The sequence below is a fragment of the Dermacentor silvarum genome, chromosome 4 (assembly GCF_013339745.2).
Source record: "Dermacentor silvarum isolate Dsil-2018 chromosome 4, BIME_Dsil_1.4, whole genome shotgun sequence".
Classification (NCBI taxonomy): domain Eukaryota; kingdom Metazoa; phylum Arthropoda; class Arachnida; order Ixodida; family Ixodidae; genus Dermacentor; species Dermacentor silvarum.
In genome coordinates this window covers 187847724-187855636 of record NC_051157.2, presented here as the reverse complement: position 1 = coordinate 187855636, position 7913 = coordinate 187847724, and positions in this window count along the sequence as shown.

The following is a 7913-nucleotide window of genomic DNA, read 5'->3' as shown; positions in this document are numbered from 1 at the left end:
TAGATTCGTTGCCAACACTGTGCTATATGAGGAAGCTAATATACCCACTCTAGATTGTAGATTCCGCATGCTTACGGTTCCGACTTTTTTTTTTAAATTGATGAATTTTCAAGGAGGCGTGCACAATACATATTTTCACTGAGCCGTCTGAGTTTTTTAACGTATCGTGGTCGCTGATTACACAGTCCTCAGATAATATTTGTGCACGCTACAGTTACAACAATTGAATGTGTCATTACGTCAAGTTTGCCATTCGAATAATGCCCTTAGGCAGACCTCAAAATTGAATTCGAGGACATATTTCCAAATCATGCTAAACTATTGCCTAGCAGACATTTAAACAATATAATAGAAGACCAGCTAAACCAGCTAGCTACTGACAACATAATAGCTACCGACGCTTCCGTGTGCAATGAGAAGGCAGGAGTAGGGATCTTCTCTGAATCTCTTCAATGGTCTTACTCTCTTCGCCTTCCCGACTTCACACCCATTTTCAGGCAGAACTAATAGCGAATATATTAGCCCTATGAAAAAATCCCCAAAACGATTCATTAGCAGTTATTGTGACTGACTCACTGTCTGTCTGCACAGCACTTACAGCCTCGTCAAATTCAAAACTTTTGCAAACATTTTGTTCAATGGTTCCTTCGTACTTGCGGCAAGTATACTTGCTTTGGGTACCGGGACATCGTGGTTTGCACTTGAATGAAATGGCTGATTCACTCGCACGAGCATCACTTAATGGCCCTGTCATATCTGTTTTGCCGACATCAGCTTATGTCACCGCGGCTAGGTACAGAAATTTCTCTATATCGCAAAATTCCGCAAAATCAATTTTAACATCGTCTTCTGATTTCCACCATCTTTGCTTCTCATGAAATAATAATTGGTGTACATCAAGGCAATTCGAAGTTTCCATTACACAATTGAGATGCCGTATACCGCCACTAAGTTTTTACTTACATAGGTCTGGTCTCACTGTGTCCCCTTTAGTTCTTTTTGCAATGAATCCGAATCCATAGAGCATTCTTTTTCCTTTTGTGCCGCCGATTTTTAACAGAAAGAAAAATCTTATAAATTGCATTTCGAAAACTTGGCCTATTATTAACCTCACCAACCATTCTCTCCTTTGGGTCGACTTCACTGGGACACAGTCACAGGGATGCTTTTCTTGCAGTTTCCTATTTCGTTAGAGATACAAAAAGATTACCTTGCTGAACTTTCTAGAATTATGAATTATTCCAATTATTTCGCTTCTTTATGACAAAATTACTTTATCTCAAAATTAGGAATTAACATTAGGTTTTCGTTAATTTTAAATAAACATAGTTCAAACCGCCTGCTTCTTGGCCAATCCCCCGTAGTGGGTATGCGCCAAAGTTTAGGTAACAATACAAGTTAGTTCTCGCCGCCGTTTTCTCCAGAGCCCAGCTGCTCTCAATGAACGTCGTCAGCCCCCTTTGAAGGCGCGTGGCAATATGCTGGTTTTGGCACATAAAACCCTGCAATTGATTTAAAATTGTTAAGCCATAAATGATGCCACAAATGAATTCTGTTCTTGACCTCTTCAACTGTTCGGTTGCATTTTTGTACCTTGGATCAGGTCATTCGCTGGCAAGGACCCCAGAATTCTGTGGATTCTTCACAAATAATTCCTTGGGATGCTCCCTGTTCCTGTAGTTTGTTTGTTCAACCCGAAGTCGTATTGTCGTTAAGAAGAAATTGAAGAACAAATGTGCAACTTTTGTTGGCGATTAGTGCAACATATGTCGCTGTCTTTTCTGGGAGTGGTTACGCTGAACGGCACGTAGCGTTGCGTTTCCCGCACTATTTATTTATTTATTTTTATTTACAAGTACTTACAGGCCTCGCAGAGGCATTGTGCAAGGGGTGGGGGGCGATACAAAGTAAGAACAAAGTAGGAACAAAGTGGGTTAACATCAAAGCAGTAAGAACAAGCAGCAAGTTTGAAACACAAAAGAAATTCAACAGCGTATTGGACAGATCGAATGAAGCGTAGTGAAACAGACTACGCAGTTTACCGGTACTAGTTGGGATAACAAACAGAACCTAATGCAACAGCATCACTTTGAAAAAAAAGGGGGGGGGGGATGCATGAAACATGGGAGCAAATGGACCAGCTATGCATTATCAGTGAAATGGTTGATGAGAAGCTCGCGAAATTTGTTGTGATTACGCTGAAGGGCGATACTGTTTGGAAGATCATTCCACAGTCGTATGGCACGCGGGAGTGACGAGTAGTTAAAAGCATTAGTGGTGCCGTAAACACGGTTGTAGCTGAAGTCAATGTGTAATCAGTGCGATAAGTGAGAGGAACGTTGTAATTGTGCTAGCGGTGATCGAGTGCCAGTGACATATTTATGAAAGAGAGACAAAAGCGCAATGTCACGACGTAATGTTAATGGATGGAGTGAAAGTTCGAGCTTGAGCTGGGTTACACTGGACAAGTTGTTATAATTCCGCGTGATAAAATGACAAGCCCTGTTCTGAATAGCTTCTAACTTCTGTGTTAAATATTTTTGGTGAGGTGACCAAATGGATGATGCGTACTGTAAGTGGGGTCGGACAATTGTTTGGTAGGCCTGTTTACGTATGTGAGGAGTAGTGGATTGTAGGTTGCGAAGAAGATACCCCAATGATCTAGAAGCATTAGCAGAAATAGTAGTTATATGGTCGACCCAGGAAAGATTTTGTGTGAGGTGAACGCCTAGATATTTATACCATGTGGTTCTAGCCAATGTGTTGTTATTGATGTTGTAATGAAAGAGCGAACGAACTGATGTACGGGTAAATGAGATAATTTTACATTTTGAAATGTTAAGAGTCATTAGCCATGTTTTACACCAGTTGTTAATGCGATTCAGGTCACTTTCGAGGGATTGGTGATCATCAGCACTTTTTATGGACGGTAAACAATGCAGTCGTCAGCAAATATACGTATACAAGATGATATGTTATTATTCAGGTCATTAATATAGAATAAGAATAGTAGAGGACCAAGGACGCTACCTTGCGGCACCCCGGATGTAACATCGGAAGGAGGAGATAAGTAATTATTGACAACGGTGAACTGCCGGCGGTTAGAAAGAAAGTTACGGACCCATGACAAGGTTAGCGAATCTAATCTAAGCGCAGAAAGTTTTGATATTAGTCGGCAATGTGCTACGCGATCGAATGCTTTAGAAAAGTCTAGGAAGATGCAATCTATTTGTAAGTTATCGTTCATGTTGTAATGAAGGTCAGTAGTGAATTCAAGTAACTGACTCACAGGAGAAGCCTTTTCGAAATCCATGCTGATTTGGGAAGCAGAAATGATTTGATTCTAGGTGATCGTAGATATGCGATGCGATAATGTGTTCGAGCATCTTGCTGCAAATGCATGTTAGTGAAATGGGGCGATAATTTTCGGTGCGAATGTTTATTACCACTTTTGAAAACGGGTACTACCTTGCCTATTTTCCAATCAGTGGGCAGTTGACTTGTTGATAATGACTGTTTGTAGATGTGAAGTAAGGTGACGCTGGAAACTGAAGTGGTATTTTTTAGTATTTTTGAATTTATTTCGTCGACACCGGAGGACGAAGACACTTTAAGGTTATTGATCAGGTGCACAATGCCATTAAGTGTAATGTCGACAGGTGCCATGTAGTGGTAATCAAAATCATTGACGTAAGGGATGCTAGAATTATCTTCTTTGGTAAAAACAGATGTAAAAAACGTGTTTAAAGCAATGGGGATGTCAGCATCTGAATATGGGGTGTTGTAAGCATTATGTATCGAGATATTGTTTCCCAGGCTACGTTGACCTATCGTTTTCCAGAATTTACTAGGATTATTTTTAGTAGTGCGGGAGGTCTTCTGAAAAATACTTATCTTTGGCTTCACAAAGGGCAGAACAGTATGATTTCAGGTAGTTTTTATAATTAACACATGCATCTGGCGTACACTCACGCTTCGCGGCATCGTACAGTCGCCTTTCTTTTTTCTCATATGCTGATGTTTTCTCGTAAACCAAGGGTTAGTTTTATCGTTAGATATTGTGATAAGTGGTACGTGCTTGGATACTAATTCTGCGAGCTTGTCTCTAAAAATAACCCAGTTACTTTCAACAGACCTGTTATGAAAATGGGGCATCAAGATGTTATCATAAAAGACTTGCAGTTCGGCATTAATGCAATCGTAATTAGCTCGGTTATAGTCGCGAATCTGTTTTCTCGTTACACCAGTGAAAGGAAGCGGAATGTTAATGGTGACTTGAAGTAATTTATGGTCGCTCAGTCCATCTAAGTAAGTTATGTTAGTGACTGTGTCAGGAGCTGTTGTAAAGATGAGGTCTAGTATATTGGGACCGCGGGTAGATTGGGTAACTACTTGAAATAGATTAAAATCTAAAGTCAGATCAATGAGGCCTGATGAAACAGTACATGGGGATGATAGCAGTGTCCAGTCAATCTGCGGAAAATTGAAGTCACCGAACAGATAAGTGATATCTGCGTGGAAGAGCTCAAGTGCTCTCGCAATGCTTTCACGCAGCTTGTCTGAGAAGGAGTGATCGGAGTTCGGTGCTCGGTAACAGTTGCCTATGAATAGTTTGGTGGAAGATGTAATGCAGGCCGTCCATATGATTTCCAGATCAGAATCTGTATGGATAGCAAATGATGTTAGCGATTTCTTAATGCCAAGCAGAAAGCCTCCCCCTCGCCTATGAATGCGATCGCGCCTGTATATGTTAAATGAGCTGGAGCCTGAAAGAACTTCGCAATCAAGAATGTCTGGGTGTAGCCACGTTTCAGTGAAAGCGATGATATAGGGATCACTGTCTTCGAGGAAAGACAAGGCTTCAGCACACTTAGATAATATACTTCGAATATTAGTGAATGATATTGACAAGGGGGAAGACATGATGACTGGTTTCGGCTGTTTCAAGATGTGCGAACGTTCACTGCGCATGAGCTATTGAATAAACTGCATGACAGTATCAGTCGTCACATTGTAAATATAGGTTGTTGAGTAGATGCGCAGTTTGTCAACTGACAACTTATACTTCTTTTTCTGCGATTTCGCGAAATTTATCAGTTTTGCCCTGGCTTTGCGAGTTGCAGGCGATAAATCTTCGCGTATCGCAAAATTTGTTTCCTTAAGTTTAGGCCCCGATGACAGTACGAGTGCTTTCTCCTTGAAATGGGTCAACTTGGCAATTATTGGCCTTCGCTTTTCTGGGCTATATTTTCCTAAACGGTGAACGCGCTCAAATTGAACGCTGTTAGCGGTCATCTGCAATTGTTCCGAGCAGAATTTACCTATTTTTTGTTCGGACATTGCCCAGTCTTCACCTGACTCATCTTCTATGCCAAAAAATAGAAGATTCGAGCGCCGCATCCTATTTTCTACATCCTCACATCTTGACGCAATAGCCGTCAGTTGATCCGAGATGCACAATAGTTTCATCATTTTTGTCTTCCTCTGCTGTGCTACGCGAAGCAAGAGCTGCTTCCAAGGTCGCCACTTTAGCATTAAGTATTCGAACAGTGCTTTCATAGGTTTCCTGCTTTTCTCTGACGCTTTTTAGCTCTTCCAGTAAAGAACCTTGTGCTTCCTAAAGCATTCGGATGGTTTCTAGCGCCACGGCAAAAATGTCAGCCTCGCTTTTTGACATAGTACCTGGGTTTGACTCGACATCACCAGCAAGCAAGAGCAAAAGGTTACACAAGCAAGAACAAAAGCCAGCTGAAAAAACAAGCGTTCGCTTCAGAATGTCTTCAAGAGCATGTGGCCACGACACCGCTGGAAGACAGCAGTTGCTACTCTTAACACAAGCGGAGTTGTTTAGGTAACTAACCTGAAACATCAAGCAGCATGAAGGCATCTTGTCTGGTGTGATGTGCCCGAAGTGTATGGCAAGGTCGATCCACTTAGGTCGCGAAGCTTCGGGCGAAAAGCGGTTCAGAACTAATTGTCACCGACATCAGCATCAGCAAGGGTGGTTATGGGAGCAGCAATTGAATCGCGACTATGTTTGGAGGGAATAAACACTGGGAAAGAAAAAAAAAACGTTTTTAAACTAAAGCGAGGCGCAGTTAGATTCATTCAACGAAAATAAAATTCCTAATTTATTTTATATACGCATGGCGAGAAAAGATACAACTGTACTTTACTAGATCATTATCAATGAATACTTTTTTCAGGGCCAACCGTGAGAGCGCCCATCGATAGCAGCGGGCGTTGAGGCCGCTATTACTTGCAATGCCATGCAACTCTTGGAGTGCGTGGAAAGGCGCGCTCGTAAAGTTCACCTGTTACAATACGCCCCCCTCACATGCTGTGTTGTTTTGCATGTCGTCGTTTGTCTGAATTAGGTTACGCGGGTAGTTTTATTGTTTCTTAACCTGTGCAGCCAAAAGTAGTGAGTTGCGACCGTCAGATACTTGTTTAGTTTAGTTGTTTTCGTGCAACCGCACTGGCCGACGGGCTTGGCGTCCAACGAAAGGACGAGCACTCTACGCAATCTACGCCCAAAGCGTTGGTCGGCCTCCAAAGAAAGTATGTTCTGTGCAGCGATACGATTTCGACACCCGTACGGATGATCTTTTCCGGCATCGCTTTTCGCGCTGACAACTCGGAACGCCCATGAAGTCGAATGGCGGGGCAATTGAATATACAGCTCTAATGGCAGGCCTCCAAAAACAAATTTCGCGCCTATGAGAACAAAATGACGTCACTTCTTTTTTTGACGGATATGATGTCAAATTATTTTTTCTTCCGCCGGAAGTGTTCCCTCCTCACACAGATGGCGTTAAGCCCCATGAACCGCCGGTAAGCAACCATGTTTTGAACGTATGGGCTTCTATGGAAGCCTCGCTACCAGATGTATTTACCTTGGTGTAGGCTTGTTGGATGCTTTTTATACTGCGCACCGGCCGCCTCGAACGCAGCTGTCGTTGATCCGGGTGGCCAGACGGACGGGCAGGCTCCATCCAGAACTGGCGCATGATGTGTCGAATTCGGCATAGTCAGCGGCAAGCACGTTGACGGAAGGTGGTCTGGATCGATGAACCATGACCAGATAGTCCAGGTGATAGCGGCCTGAAACATCAAGCAGCATGAAGGCATCTTGTCTGGTGCAATGTCGTGCCCTAAGTGTAGGCTTGTTGGGTGCTTTTTATACTGCGCGCCGGCCGCCTCGAACGCAGCTGTCGTTGATCCGGGTGGCCAGACGGACGGGCAGGCTCCATCCAGAACTGGCGCATGATTTGTCGAGTTCGGCATAGTCAGCGGCAAGCACGTTGACGGAAGGTGGTCTGGATCGATGAAGCCATGACCAGATAGTCCAGGTGATAGCGGCCTGAAACATCAAGCAGCATGAAGGCATCTTGTCTGGTGCAATGTCGTGCCCTAAGTGTAGGCTTGTTGGTGCTTTTTATACTGCGCGCCGGCCGCCTCGAACGCAGCTGTCGTTGATCCGGGTGGCCAGACGGACGGGCAGGCTCCATCCAGAACTGGCGCATGATGTGTCGAATTCGGCATAGTCAGCGGCAAGCACGTTGACGGAAGGTGGTCTGGATCGATGAACCATGACCAGATAGTCCAGGTGATAGCGGCCTGAAACATCAAGCAGCATGAAGGCATCTTGTCTGGTGCAATGTCGTGCCCTAAGTGTAGGCTTGTTGGGTGCTTTTTATACTGCGCGCCGGCCGCCTCGAACGCAGCTGTCGTTGATCCGGGTGGCCAGACGGACGGGCAGGCTCCATCCAGAACTGGCGCATGATGTGTCGAATTCGGCATAGTCAGCGGCAAGCACGTTGACGGAAGGTGGTCTGGATCGATGAACCATGACCAGATAGTCCAGGTGATAGCGGCCTGAAACATCAAGCAGCATGAAGGCATCTTGTCTG